This window comes from Festucalex cinctus, chromosome 4 (assembly GCF_051991245.1).
Source record: "Festucalex cinctus isolate MCC-2025b chromosome 4, RoL_Fcin_1.0, whole genome shotgun sequence".
Taxonomy (NCBI): domain Eukaryota; kingdom Metazoa; phylum Chordata; class Actinopteri; order Syngnathiformes; family Syngnathidae; genus Festucalex; species Festucalex cinctus.
This window is the reverse complement of record NC_135414.1, coordinates 9,275,347-9,291,272: the sequence shown is the minus strand read 5'-3', so window position 1 is coordinate 9,291,272 and position 15,926 is coordinate 9,275,347. Positions and strand designations below refer to the sequence as shown.

General features: G+C 37.6%; 1 protein-coding gene, 1 long non-coding RNA gene and 1 pseudogene across 11 annotated transcripts in view; 2 read left to right on the top strand and 1 right to left on the bottom strand.

Annotated features, from left to right (window-relative positions):
• Positions 1-2,707: 2,707 nt before the first annotated feature.
• On the top strand, positions 2,708-3,370 carry LOC144017300 (uncharacterized). Its single transcript, XR_013283157.1, has 2 exons — positions 2,708-2,956; positions 3,103-3,370. It is a non-coding gene; the product is annotated as an uncharacterized LOC144017300 (long non-coding RNA).
• Positions 3,371-4,171: 801 nt separating this feature from the next.
• Positions 4,172-15,745, top strand: LOC144017278 (serine/threonine-protein phosphatase with EF-hands 1-like; annotated as a pseudogene). Its single transcript, XR_013283152.1, has 19 exons — positions 4,172-4,416; positions 5,410-5,563; positions 6,079-6,108; positions 6,273-6,400; positions 6,502-6,562; positions 8,191-8,354; positions 8,744-8,858; positions 9,165-9,211; positions 9,413-9,579; positions 9,720-9,756; positions 9,831-9,978; positions 11,180-11,316; positions 11,399-11,636; positions 13,781-13,966; positions 14,040-14,182; positions 14,383-14,489; positions 14,565-14,728; positions 14,892-14,976; positions 15,054-15,745. The product of XR_013283152.1 is annotated as a serine/threonine-protein phosphatase with EF-hands 1-like (transcript).
• Positions 15,331-15,926, bottom strand: part of LOC144017277 (phosphorylase b kinase regulatory subunit alpha, liver isoform) — a 28,047-nt gene continuing 27,451 nt past the window's right edge. For all 9 annotated transcript variants that reach the window (XM_077518661.1, XM_077518659.1, XM_077518662.1 and 6 more), the window contains one exon: positions 15,331-15,926. This exon is cut by the window's right edge and continues 1,097 nt beyond it. The gene's annotated coding sequence lies outside the window, so the exon portion shown is untranslated.

Below are 15,926 nucleotides of genomic sequence, written 5' to 3'. Positions count from 1 at the left end.
TGTTCGAACGTATTGAAATATGTTCGAACATACTCGCATATATGTTCAAACGTACTTGTAGGCTACATGCTACAAAGCTAGCATACCTTCCCATAATGCTACGGGGTATTATTTGCGCATGCGCGAGTGAAAAAAAATGACAAACCTCAATCATGCACAGCAGACATAATAAATTGTAAAAGTTACGAATAAACACTGTTTTTTTTTGTCTAGTTAATTTTCTCATGAATTGGTAATGTGGCCCAAATGCCTAAAAAATTGGGTTTTGTTTTCACTCGCGCATGCGCAAATGATACCCCATGGCATTATGGGAAGGTATGCTAACTTTGTAGCAGGTAGCCTACATGTATGTTCGAACATATTTGCGAGTATGTTCGAACATATTTCAATACGCGCGAACATATTTACAAGTATGTTCGAACATATTTGCGAGTATGTTCGAACATACTCGCCAGCCAAAAATGTTTACTCCACATTGGCAGCTCTACGCTTCCCTAAGATACAGCAGTTCTACTAAAATAAAAGGAGCATACATTGGATTGTGTCATCTGGAGACACAAGATCTACAGCTGTGTATTTTCAGTTTAACTGTGGAAGTTCACTTTGTGTCTCCTCCTGATGACACTGCCAACAGGGAGAAAAAATAAAGAGAACAACAATAGACCTAAAACGGAACCCTGAGGCACACCGTGTTACTTTGTATACTTTAGAGGAGCATTTATCTAAACATACTATAAAACTGTCATAGTAAGAATGTGGCTAGTAATGCAGTTGTCAACGAGTGCGCAGATTTGCCTCAATAGAAACGTATTTCTACTGACTTGTCATTTCTACCGTCTGAAGTAGACCTACAAACTTTATGTATTAAGCATTTTTACGTGCAGTGCTGTAATGCTGGTGAAAGTTTCCTCATACCTCTTGAGCATGGCTGCTGAGGAGGACTGTTGAAGCAGATGGACATAAAAAAAACAAAAAACAAAGATCCAGGCAGCCACAGATGACAATCAAAGCATGTTAGGGCTCATTCAAACAAACAGAATATGTACAGCAATGCTAAGATATAGAAGCAAATGTGAAGTTTGAATTTGAAATAAGGAATTACAAATATTGTTACAATAAATTTAAACTGATGATTCATCAATAAGCAACCAGATCTGGCATCACAAGTGAGCGAAATAACTCAAATCCTACCGTGAGCTGCCATCAAAAGCAGAGCGGGCAGGAAAGGACGCACGTTGAGAGCCATCTAGCAGCCTCCACACAGGACACGACTGAGCATGGAAGGAGCAAGCGAGCCAGCACTCATATAAAATCGGGATTACGATAATCCACGGGACACGGACGACCCAACCAACCTAATGCCATCTTTATCTGACAAAGCCCCTCCTACTGCCCTACAGTTGGCGTGTGCAGTGGGAGACCACACCAATTACATGTTTACTATTATGATGGGAGTAAGTGAGATTTGCTAATGGACTGAAATCTAGTCAAACAAACTCAAACCCCTCATTCTAAAAAGATGGACCGTACTATACTATACTATACTATACTATACTATACTATACTATACTATACTATACTATACTATACTCATCAATTTTTACAAAGGATGTTTGATACCACTTTTCTCCTGGTATAAGTATTCACTCTGAGTATTCAACAATATCTAGTAGCAACACAGTTCCTCTTGTATTTTGGATATTTAACATTTCTGTTAATACAATGACAAAAAACAAAACAAAAAACCTTAGTATCTGATGCAGATGATGATTCTGCCAATGTGTCAAGCTGCTGCAGTATAGTGCCACCTATTGCTGAGGAGGGCTTGATGTCAAATTTCTTTTTTTTTTTGCCAATACCTGGTATCGGTACTCTCTCATGTGTTTGGAGTCAAATTTATTTGCTTATTTATTTATTTATTTATTTATTTATTTATTTATGTATTTATTTATTTATTTTTATTTATTCATGGTTACAGGTCAAAGCGAACCATTTGGATATTCTTAGTTCATATGTATCAAGCATTTAGGTGGTTAAATTGGAAGAGAGGTTTTTTTTATTTATTTTTTTTAAACAAATTAAAAAAAAAAAAAATCAGCCTTAAAAAGTAAATTAAATTTAAACTCAGATTGCACTAAAACATCGCAAAATCTACTATGCAGTGTGTTCTTGCCTTCTGACTTTGAATGCAAGGCATTGATTTCGAAATATATTTTCATGCATATGTGCCATCTAAAGTTGAGTTTGATTCCACCCCCATACCATCAATTCTGTAACAACTTTTTTTTATTTTTTTTTATCAAATACTATTCAGTTAAAAAAAAAAATAAATAAAAAAAAACTCCATTTAAAGTGAGTTGTCACAAAAAGCACAAGATATACGTGTGCCACTTTTTTTTAACTGAATGTTTTTATATTTATAAAAAAAAAAACAGAGTTTGAATTTAATATGTTGAATGCAATGGGATGCTAAAACAAAATTGGTATAAAGCAATATTCTGTGTAAAAGACAAAAAAAAACATTTTAAATCCAAACTCAAACTCAGATGGCATAACACAAGAACACTGATATTTATATCGATGATTATTTTCTTAACCAAAAAAGGTGTATAAAATGTCGCACATATATACTGTACATCTTCCAAACATATTGAGGATCCTGCATTGTTAAAAAGTTGCATTCAGAGCGAAGCCGTCAAAGGTGGCTGTGTGAAAGTAATTAGGCCTCATTAGGAAAAGCTGTTTTTAATTTGGTCTAATTAAAAACACCCTTTTGCACCGTCTGTGTGTGTCTCATCCAAAGCTCGTGCTTACTTTTCAATTCATCCCTGGTGAGCTTCTGGAAACTTTCTCTTTTGACTACTTTGAGACATCAGCAATGAAGGCTCCCACCCAAACAGTGTCGAAGAAGAGGAGGAGGTGTTGTGTTCGCTCCACTTTCAGAGTTCGTCGAGAGGTCAGAAGTTTAATGTTTGAACCAAAATCCCCTGAACTGGAATTCAGATGTGTCATGTTAGAATATGGTGTGAATGTTGTTTGTTTTTTTAAACTGGTGTGGCAACAATACACGGTTGTAGTTTTCCTTTTCATCTTCTTGCGCAGGTCAATCCAGCTGGAACGGTTGCTTTGGACTTCCTGTTGGGTGGTCAGAGTTTGCCCAGACCACTCGTTCTCGGACTGGTGAGCTCGGAGGCTTCCAGGCTCTCAAGAAAAAGGGGACTCAAAGTGATCACGCTGCATGAGATCAACGCTGCTGTCACATTCGTGCGACACAAGATGTGTACCAAAGTTGCTGCATGACTTGTTGAATGGGAAAGTCACTTTTTTTATTGTTGCTTTTATTATTTGTTATTAAAGACTAATATTTTTAGGCTTTGTTCTGATTTATTAGCTTGTTTGGGGTCTTTTTGGCATGTACTTTTTCAACAGTTTCCATAAAACTTAAAGGGATACTTTACTTCGCCGTTTTTGGCAGTAAAATGTTTATATTTTGTCTACAATAAATGTGATATGTTCATTGTTTTTCATGTACAATTGGTACCTTTTAAAAAAAAGAAAAAGACGTCACAATGTGCTCAGGTAACCAATCACAGCTCAGCTTGTGAATGTCACATGACCAAACCTAGAAAACAGGTGAGCTGTGATTGGTCGTTACCTCAGCACATGATGTCATTCTCTCTAGACAATTAGCAAAATTGTTTTGTATGTGAAAAATAATGAAAGTATCAATTTAATTATAGACAATATTAACATTTTATTGCTATACTGGGCTAAAAATAAGTGAAGTAGCCCTTTAATTTTATATTGTAAAATATGCATTTAAAAAAAAAAAAACTTCACATTCCAGTTTGGATGATGTACAGATTTGTAAAAGGGCCTCAACAAATTTTCTTCACAGTAGTACCTTGCAACATTTTAATTGGTTCCGCAACCATGCTCAACTGGAAACACTTCTATTTAACTAAAAACATATTATTGGCAAACACAATATGATTTTTTTTTTTTTTTTTTACTGGACATTGTGCTGCTCTTTCTGGTTTGTGTGTCTTGACCACATGGGGGCAGTGTAATATAGATGGGAATATGTAGCCTACATGAAGCTAGTATTACGTTTTCGGCAAGCCGTACTATTTGCTAGTGTAGTGCAAGTGCAAGTGAGAATCTAGGATAATTTTCTGTGGCACAACTCATCTCTCATGGCAGGGTGGCTATGGAATCACTCAACTAGATCCATGTTATGGGATCACCTGATGATGTCACCGCCTCTTCGATACCCTCACCCCCTCCTTTTCCTCCTTTATGGGTTGCACAGTCTCAATCTCAGACATGGCCATGCAATAAAGATGGCACAGTTTGCAACGGATAAAAACATGGATTCCTCTTGTGGTTTGTGCCTGGCTTGTAAACGTTGCGCAGGTAGGAGCATCACTTTTATTCACTCTCTTATTGTTCAGGACGGAGAGCCTTAATTTGCGGGTGTTAAGGAAGCAGGATTAAGCGCAGTGGGCTGCTTTAATTTACCTGAATGTGTTTGTCTTTGATTAAAATAAATTAAATTACATAGTTGTGTTAAATTGCAAACAGTTCCTTGGATGTGTCAGTGTTAAACAATTCTTTTTTTTTTTTTTTTTAATCCTGTACAGGAAAAATCAAACTCAATTATACTAAAATAGCACAAGATATGTTTTATTAAAATATCCTGTGGAAATAAAAATTCAATGTTAATTTCACATTCAAACTCAAATGTAAAAACAAAACAAAACATGGAAGTAGCAATACATATTGAATCTTTGGTAGAATAGATGCCTTGAAGGTATTTTTGTGCCAACTAATTTCTATTTGAATTTCCACCATTTTTTTTAAATCATTAAAATTCAACATTTTCTACCTATCTGAAATTAAATGCCTTAAAATTCATATTTAAGAAAAAAAAAAAAACTTTCGGAAAGTGAAACAAATTCTAAATTGGATCTTGTATTTTTTAGCCGCCTGAGATTGAATTTAAATTTATATTTTTATAACAAAAAACATTTAATGACAGAATTTTTCACCTAGCCAGCCTTTTTTTTTTTTTTTTTTAATTGAAATTAAAACTCAGATTAGACAAAATTACCACATTGTATGCCACCTGAAATTGATTATTTTCACACTTTTTTATTTATTTATTTATTTATTTTTAATATAGCTTGAACTTGATAGATTTTTATTATTTTTGGATGGTTAGAAATTTAAACATCAATTGAAATTAAATCTGTTTACCCTGAGTTTTTTATTTTTTCATTACACTATTTTTTTTTAATGGAAAAAAAATTAAAAATCAACATTTGACCTTTTGACTGTTAAAAAAAATAAAAAAATAAAAAATGTTTCAGTGGCCTATACTCATTTCATATCCCATTTTGGTCCCAGGACTGTGCTAAGCACTCCAGCCTCACCATTCCAGACGCCACCTGCCAAATGTGAACCACCTTTTTCCATTCATGCAACTCGTGAGCCTTCTCACTGCTCATCATGGGATGCGGCGCCTCGGTTGCCATAGAGACGCAAGTGATGAGGGTGACAGGTAGGGTGTCGCTCAGACATGAACGGTGACCTGTTAAACATCAACTTGAATGCCTTTCTGTGACACTCCTAGTCTGTGGTAACCTGCTGATCACACTCACGTTGCTTTTGATAAATGTTAGGTGTCATCTTAACTTCATTATATCAAAACATGTTGTTGAAATCCTCATTGTAACTGAACCAGGAAATATTGGTACATTCATAGATCAAACAGATGTTGAGAATTTCACCATTCTGCTTATTAGGGAATACAAAATGGCGGCGTTTCTCAACACAAACTACTACAGTACATTTCTGACAGATGCTTGTGATCTCTAGTGTCCTCTGTTCTTCTGTTGTGTGTCTTGAAAGCTGTGTAATTTGCGGAGCGTTGCCAGTCCCGCTGTTGCTCCTGTCCTCCCTGGTGCCTTGTTAACGCTCCCCCCTCTCATTGGTGCTGTGTATTTACGTTGCTTTGCAAGTCATTTTATTCAATTAACACGTTCTAATGCTGACTTCTATTTTTTGGTCACACAGATGAAGCAAAGTCACCAAGTTCAGCACTAAGTAAGAGCAAATGATTTCTTAAGTTTCATGTAGTAGTACGCTCTTACCTATAAAGATTTTTTCCTATTCATGTCTGCCACTACTGTATGACATTTCTGCATACTAGTATCACAGTTCCATTTTTGCTAGTGAGGCATGAAGCAGTTTTTGTGTCGCCCATGTAGCTATGAAGGCAGCTGTGCTGATCCAACGCTGGTACCGCCGTTACATGGCCCGCCTGGAGATGAGGCGACGCTACACATGGAACATCTTCCAGTCCATCGAATATGCCGGCGAACAGGATCAGCTCCAGGTGAGTCTCCAGGACAGGAAGCATTGCGTGACGTCTTTATGGCAACTAAATTGTAGCCCTCACATCACTGCTAGCTTTTTGTTTGATTGTGTTTTCTTCAGCTGTCAGGTTTCTTCAGCTTCATGCTTGACAACTTTACCCAGCTGAATGGAAACGGGCCAGGTAAGACCGAGAGGTGCTGCATAAACTGTCTGAATCAGACAACTGAAGAAGGCGGCAGTTTGGGAGATAATGAACACTAGTTCAGAAATAATCTAATAATCTAAAAAAAAAAAAAAAAAAGCAGAATTACATGTCTATTTAAAGAACTTTGCCGCAGAAACACCCCTGCTAGCTTAATGCTAACACATAATGGGAATCTCCATACAGAGGCTAATGAATAGCATCAGTAGAAATTTAGAAAGGCATCTTAAAGCAATGGATGTTTGTACACAGTTGACCAACACATTTTGACAGATCACTGCACCATTCTATTTGCAAGTATATATTTCCTGCCCCCCAGTGGAAACACCAGAAGGAGCAGCACAATGAATTGAATTGCAGCATTAAATCATGATGCACAAACACTTTAAGTCCATGTGAAGTATTATATTATAGTGCTAATAGTTTCCTTATTGGGAAAAACCATTACAAAATGTGTTGAGTTTTCTGGGAAAATGATTTGAGTCATGATAATGGTCATGGAACAAATTAAACTCATATCTCAAGGCACCACTATGAATTGTTTAATTCTGATGTATGTGACAGTTTTATAGTAAACTGCAGCTGGGAGTGACAACTAAACAACTTGATGCAAGCGCACTTGGCATCTTTTCCCATAAATATGTTCAATGTTAAAATTAAAATTAAAGGGTTTGTTACATCTCTTATTTTCACCTGTGGGTGGGGACCGTATGCTCCATGATTGACGGGTTCACTGTAGTCCTTTTTTTTTTTTTTTTTGATGACACAATTCTGTATCATAACTAAGTAATAAACTAGTGAACAATTAAAATGTTTTCAATCACATTTGTAGCCTTCAGTCAATCAAACTAAGCACCACTTTCATTAGCAATGCTCTTTTGTTGTTTGGATGTGAAAGCCCCATTGCGTTACCTAGCAACTAATGTGAACGCGGTGTGTCGCACTGAAACAGCTGTGGCTTAAGGGTGCACTGACCCACTCATTCAGCTAAAAAGCCTGATGCACATTTGTAAAGCTCATCATCTAGATGGTCTTCTTTTCAGTCCAATGAGGTGATGGAAAAAGGCCATGTTGCCATTTATGACACATCTGTGTGTGGCATAATAGAGGACGTTTAGTCACCTTTGGTGGCAAATACATAAAAATAGTAAGGAAGGTAAATCAAGTCTATTTAGAGATCATGTTTCTAATTCTTATATACAAGGTGCCTTGAAAAGTTGTCATAATTGTATGGTCTAATAACATAGCCAATTCAATCATCATTATTTAAGCACTTTTTTTTTTTTTATGTTTAGACCTACTATTGATGTTCAACCTGTGCATAATCTTGCAGTGAAATACAATATTAAATATATATTTTTAGGAACAAAACAGATTAAAATCTAAACCGGAAAACATGCAATAGTATTACAGATTTAATCTTACTATTTCTAAAAGAGCTCTTCTTAATCCAGTTTTAACAGCACAGTTCGAGGTTTATATGTTTTTAAGCGTGAACAACACAATGGATTATTATGTGAAGGATTTTTCTGTTGTAATCATCGTAACCCTGCAGTACATCTGATTCTGCTTTTTGCTCCCACGCCTTCCCTCACTGTGGTTAACAGATCTGATCTCCCAGCTCCTGGAGCCCGTGATTGACCCCTGGTTAGACCGAGAGGCCTGCTACGACGCCATCCACGTTCCGGAGTCGTACGTGGGGCCACGACTGTCGTTTCCCCTCTCCGTGTCCGACACGAACGCTCTTCTCGGCGCCTTTAAAGAGCAGCAGGTTCATTGTGACACTTTTCAGTGCTTGGCTTGTATATGGAAAGATGTTTAACTCATTTGCCCCCAAAAACGTAAAAATACGTTCTATTTTAAATATTACCATGCGTCCAAATACGTATTATACGTTTTTTTTTTTTTTATGTTTGTTTGTTTTTTATGCTAGAGCATACAGAGCCTTTGATGCAGCCTATGTATTAAAAAAAACGGTCAGCAGGTGACACCAGAGTATAAGAGATTAACCAGGGCTTTGCTGCAAAAAGCTCCCCAACAGATTTGTGAATAATGATGAAACTTAGCTATATTCTAATGCTAATTGCTGCAAAACGGAAACAGATAGAAATATACTTTAGGACAACATTGTGTACTCGAATCTTATCTTCCTCTGTGCAGACTCTCCATGCCAGATACGTGCTGCAACTGCTGTATGAAACCAAGAAGCTCCTCAAACAAATGCCCAACATCATCCATCTTTCCACATCCTACACAAAGGAGATCACTATATGTGGTAGGCAGATGCTTTCTGCATAGTCAAAACAGTAACCAGCCTGTTGGTTAAACGGTACTAAAGGATATTAAATACAGCTCACCGTCTTCATCACAGCCCTTCAAGGAAGGACATGATTTGCATATTTTCAGGCACTTGAGTCCTCCTCCAAACATACCTGTCCCTGCTGATTGTGAAATTCTGTGACAGTTGGAAGCATCTGAAAAAGCGGATTGTTTCCAAATTGTGTGATTTTGGAGGCATTCAACTTTGTACACACCCTTTAACTGTCATATCCATGAATTTGTTCTATTACTGTATGTGTAGGTGATCTTCATGGGCGACTTGATGACTTGCTTCTTATATTTTATAAGGTAATGAATGTCTTGGCTTTGTTATTTTTGCCTTTTGACAAATGAAGACAAACAGATTTTGGTTATATAGTCTAATTACGTGTCACATTTACAAAAACTAAAACGAGGATGACCTGTAAATTTTGATAACGTGGCCGCAACCCACCAATTGAAAACCACTGCACTCAAGTCGTGTGGCTGATTTGAATTTATATCAATCAGAACGGCCTTCCTTCTGCTGAGACGCCATATGTGTTTAATGGAGACTTTGTGGACCGGGGGAAAAAGTCCATTGAGGTGGTCATCCTCCTGTTTGCTTACCTTCTACTTTACCCCGACTACATGCATCTTAACCGAGGAAATCACGAGGACCACATCATGAACCTCAGGTAAACAGGACGTGGCATATAAACACAGAAAACAAATATGTTTAACCCACAGGCCTTGTTTTTTAGTTTAACACTTTCAGCTTGTCTGTGGCCAAAGTCATACTCAGCTATTCTTAAGATATTTTATGTTTTTATTTCAGATATGGGTTCACAAAAGAGGTCATGCAGAAGTACAAGGTTTGATGGTGAAGTAATGATCCCTCAATGCCGAAACTTCTTTATGTAACATGTTTTTTGTTTCCTGTGTACAGACTAATGGATGTGAGATCCTGCAGCTTTTTCAGGACGTCTTCAGTCTTCTGCCTGTTGCCACAGTGATAGACGGGAAAGTCCTAATTGTTCATGGGGGCATATCGGACCAAACTGACCTACTTCCTCAGTGTCATTGACCGGCACAAGGTCAGGAAGGGAGACAAAAGCTACCTTAACTGTTGTAGCGTATAGCTCAGAATCTATCATGCTCAAACTATGGGATTTTTTTTTTTCTTTTATTAATGACTCACATATTCATGATTAAATACTTTATACCCAATGGCAGGATATTTTAAAGTCAAATAATCCATACAAAGAATACATAAACATTCACTTGTGTACATTATAGTTGTCCTGAGAGAGGATGTAACATTTTCTGAACTGTTGACACGTTAGTATAGTAACTATGCGCTGATGTTGTTTGTCAAGATACTTGCCCCAACCTGTTACTAAAACCACATTACATCAAGCTAATTGCACTGACCAGGCTAGAAATCAGGTCTTCTATTTTTTTATTTTATTAATTTATTTATTTGTAAATGTTTTCAGCCATGATGAAGTGTGCCATTCAAACGATGCAACTCTGTTACTAAATACTATCAAAATATTTCTTGGTATAGCCAAGTTTATTTTTTGACCAGTTAGCACCGCAGCTAACACAGTTAGCACGTATGCTTTAGCAAGACCTGTAACATAAGTGTTGATTTACAACAATATAATTGTAATTACAGAACATTAATACCAAACTTAAATAATTATTTAAATAAACCATAACTTTATTTAATTGTGAAGGATTTATTCAAATTTTGTTGTCATGGCCTGCAATGATTTTCAGGTGCCTGAGTACAGCACGGCTAGCTCTCAAAATGTCTTGATGATGGTTGAGCTTGACTAATTAAATTTGCTAGTTTGTGTTTTACTTGAATACAAAAAAAGTTATAAAACAAATGGTCTTATTTATTTATTTTTTAATGCCGGTTCTTAAATTGTCCTCCATATTGGGCATAACCTTTATACTGTATATATATATATATATATATATATATATATATATATATATATATATATATATATATATATATATATATATATATATATATATATATATATATATATATATATATATATATATATATATATATATATATATATATAAAGAGGGCATCACACTAACCCTGTGAATGACTGGCAAACAGTCCAAAGTGTGCTATGCCTCTCAGCCAAATGCAGCACAAAAAAAGTCATAATTTATACATGTATGACAATCCTATAACCATGTGAGTCCTCTCTGAAACGTATGACACTATTGACTGACTTAGATATTTTCGCCCCACATTACAATTGCCAGGTAAAATCTGCACTGAGGCTTCCCAGACGCAGATTGGAGCAGCTGGACATCAGTCAGTCCAACAAACAGATGAAAAGAATGAGATGCACCGACACTTCTCGCAGTCATTCTAAAAACCAAAGAACCCCAAACCTGAGGTCAGAGCTCAAACAGAACTGGGGTTCTATCAGACATGTCTTCTCGTCTTAAAAGCAGTTTCTTGTTTGTATTTTGCTTTAGAAGGAGGCGCTCCAGACTGAGCCAGCAGGACAGCTTTGCCTCCACCTCCTCGTCCTCTTCCTCATCTTCATCTTCTTCACTCTGCTCTCCACACACCCCCTCGTGCTTCTCACCTCATCCGTGCCCGTCCTCTCCCAATATGCCGTATAATATAAACATTCTCCAAGTGCCTTTCCTGGATTCTGCAACCTCAATTCCGCCTCCCTTGCCTCCACAAAATGAGCAGGAATGGAAACAGGTGAGAGTACAGTGTTCGCGCCACCCTGTTGGGTCTTGATGCCAAGGAATAATGTTGAAGTGATTCCTGGGCAATAGAAAAGTACTTTTTTGCCACCATCTTGTGGCATCAATAGGCAAGTATCTTATGGTGTCTTGGTGCAGAGGAATCCTCGTCACGTGTGTTGAGGAGCTTCATTTAGACGTCATAAGTAGTTTTTATTGCCCTCTTGTGGCAGCTTGGTGTCAAGGAACTATATTGAACTGAGATAAGGAGCTTTGGGCAAAATGTGTACTTTGCCATCTTGTGACATCTTGTTTCTAAGGAATTACATTAAAGTGATGTTAGGAGCTTCATTTAGACAAAAGTAGTGCTTCGTCACCATCCTGCGGCACCTTTGGCCCAAGGAACTATATCAGATTGACTTCAGGACCTTCATTTGGACAATAGTGCTTTGTCACCATCTTGTGACATCTTATTTCTAAGGAGCTATATTAAAGTGCATTGAGGGCTTCATTTGGACAAAAGTAGTGCTTTGCTACCATCTTCTGAAGTCTTGTTTCTGAGGAACTCTATTAAAGTGACTTTAGGAGCTTCATTTAGACCAGGGGTGGCGAGATCCGGTCCTCGAGGGCCGCAGTCCTTCAGGTTTTGGTTATTTCACTTCTTCAACACAGCTGATTCATGATCAGCTCATCAGCAAGCTCTGCAGAAGCCTGGTAACGAGCCTGTTAATTGGAATCAGCTGCACTTCGAGTAGGGAATCTATAAAACCTGCAGGACTCCGGCCCTTGAGGACTGCAGTTTGCCACCCCTGATTTAGACAAAAGTAGTGTTTCGTCACCATCTTATGACATCTTGTTTCTAAGGAGCTATATTAAAGTGACTTGAGGATCTTTATTTGGACAAAAGTAGTGCTTTGTCACATCTTGTGGCACGTTCAGCCCAAGGAACTGTATTAGATTTGAGGACCTTCATTTAGACAAAAGTAGTCCTTTGCTTCCATCTTGTGGCATCTTGTTTCTATGGAACTATATTAAAGTGAGTTGAGGATCTACATTTAGACAAAAGTAGTGCTTTGTCACAATCTTGCAGCACCTTTGTCCCAAAGAACTATATCAGATTGAATTGAGGACCTTCATTTGGACAAACGTAGCGCTTTGTCACCATCTTGTGACATCTCGTTTCAAAGGAGATCTATACTAATGTCACTTGAGGAGCTTCATTTAGACAAAAGTAGTGCTACTGGATAAGTTTTCAACTTCTTCCTACTCCCTTGAACATATAAATTGACATTTATTGGATGTTTCTTTTATTTTACTTTCTTTAACTTTCTTTGTTATTTGTTTATGTGTTATATATATATATATATATATATATATATATATATATATATATATATATATATATATATATATATATATATATATATATATCCATCCATCCATTTTCTTGACCGCTTATTCCTCACAAGGGTCGCGGGGGTTGCTGGCGCCTATCTCAGCTGGCTCTGTGCAGTAGGCAGGGGACACCCTGGACTGGTTGCCAACCAATCGCAGGGCACACAGAGACGAACAACCATCCACACTCACAAGCACACCTAGGGACAATTCGGAGCGCCCAATTAACCTGCCATGCATGTCTTTGGAGTGTGGGCGGAGACCGGAGTAGACCCATGCGGGCACGGGGAGAACATGCAAACTCCACCCAGGAAGGTCCGAGCCGGAAAGCGGACGTGCTAACCACTCGACTACCGTGCCGCCCATATATATATATATATATATATATATATATATATATATATATATATATATATATATGTATATATATATATATATATATATATATATATATATATATATACATATACATACAAAAGTAGTGCTTTGCCACGATCTTGTGGCATCTTGTTTCTAAAGAACTTTATTAAAGTGACTTGAGGTGCTTCATTTAGACAAAAGTAGTGCTTTGTCAGCATCTTGTGGCAACTTGGCTCCAAGGAATTTTATTCAAGTGAGCTGAGGAACTTAATTTAGACAAAAGCATTACTTTGCCAGAATCTTGTGCCATCAATAGGCAATTATAAACTTTGTTTATTTCTTTTTAATAATTCTCTAGTCTTGGAAGAACACTCAACATTGCAGCTCAGCTTGTCTTTGGTGCAGATTGTGGATATACTGTGGAGTGACCCCAAAACCCAAGAAGGCTGCAGCCCAAACACCTTCAGAGGTGGCGGCTGTTACTTCGGGCCTGACGTCACGCGGCGACTGCTGCTCCAACACGGCCTGCAGCTCATCATCAGATCTCACGAGTGCAAACAGGAAGGTTATGAGCTATGTCACAGTGGCCAGGTAAAGCACCTCAACTACGCTTATTAACTTCTCCATTACAATATTCAACATCAGGATGTTTGTTGCGCTACAGGTGATCACCATCTTTTCTGCTTCCAATTATTATGAGGAGGGAAGCAACCGAGGGGCTTACATCAAACTGGGCCGAGATCTGGTTCCACGCTTCTACCAGTACCAAGTCAGCCGCTCAACACGGAAACTCACATTGACTCAAAGGTCAATTTGAAAATTGATCAAATTAAATAAATACATACGGAGATAAATAAATAATAATAATAATAATAATAATAATATATGTAATAATAATAATAATAATAATAAAGATTATTCTATAACCACACAATATAACATTTTGAAGTTACCAATTATGGAAAATCTTACTCGTTCTGATCAAGATTTTTGACTTGTGTTCACAGAGTGCGAGCAGCTGAGGGTTCAGCTCTCAGGGCTCTCAAAGAAAAAGTGTTTGCCCATCGCTCTGACCTCATTGCAGGCTTCCAGAAGTACGACCAGAATAATACCGGTAAGCATGAAGCGCTCTTGTCTCCTGTGCCTAAATTCTTTTATTTTTTTTTAAAAGCTCACCAATAATCTTTAGGTTGTGTGACGGTCAGTGAATGGGCTCAGGTGTTTGGTTCTGTTCTGAGGCTGGACCTGCCGTGGAGGACTCTTTGTCCCCATTTAGCACACCTGGCACTAGACGGCAGTGTGGTCTATCAGTCCTGCTTTGAGGATATGGGACCAGGGATACAGCTGCCTCAGGTCAGAGGTCATATACGGTCTACTAGCCTCAAAATATAGCAGACATGGACAATCTAATCACATTTGTATAGCAAAAGATCGGTTATTCTACACCATTACAAACTATCCATTTAAAAAAAATAAAAATATCCATCAAAATTGTTCCTGTTTTCCCCCCTTTTAGGTAACACCAAACCTAGCAGAAACTCTGTTTCAATACAGGACAGATATTGAGATCATATTCAACATTATAGACAAAGATCATTCAGGTAAAAGAAGCTCTGCACTTTTTGTAATAACTTTTTTCTCCCTTCAAATTGATGAAGATTGGCGTTGTTATATTCAGGTCTTATTTCCATCGAAGAGTTCCGTCAAACGTGGCGTCTCTTCAGCGCTCACCTGGGGGTGGACATCACCAACGGAGCCATTGATGACCTGGCTCGAAGCATCGACTTCAACAAGGACGGCAGTATAGACTTCACAGAGTTCCTGGAGGCCTTTCGGGTCGTGCACAAACTGGACAACAAGGATCAGCAACTCAAGACAAGTGGAGAGTAGGCGCTAGTGGGCCTTTTTGTTATTGGATAGTTGGTCCTTTACCTGGAAATGAATTCTGGATTCGGTTGCGATTTTGCAGTGTTTATTATTATTAATGCTACTCACAAAGAGTTTTCTGGGTCAAATTTTAGGATCAACCTAAAATGCACTACTTTGCTGGTCAGCTACTTGAAGTACCGAAACATTGAACAGTTGGACATTCAAGAGCATTCAAAATTTTAGAGGTCAACTGAACCCGCCTGTAAAGGTTCATCCTGAAATTTCACCTATAAGACCAATATTCCTATTTTTTTGTGAGTCATTTGTATTATATCTTAGGAATTGGAAGCTGATCTACATGTAAATAATATCATGGGAACAAGGAAAGCTCACCGATCCTGACATTCCCTTAACTTATTCAAACAGTATTCACCGGGCACCATGCAGACACAGTATATTTGTTCAAATGCTGGTTTACAATAAAAGTATGGTCCTTTCAAATGTGTGATGGCTGACATGGATTAGGATTATCATTACACATTAACTCCTCTTACTCACATTAACTCATTCAATCCCGAAAACGTGTAAAACCGTTTTTGTAATACTTTGTCCTTCTCTCCCAAAAAAAGGTGTTAATACATTTCGGTTTCGTTTTGTTTTGTTAATGCAAGAGCATACAGAA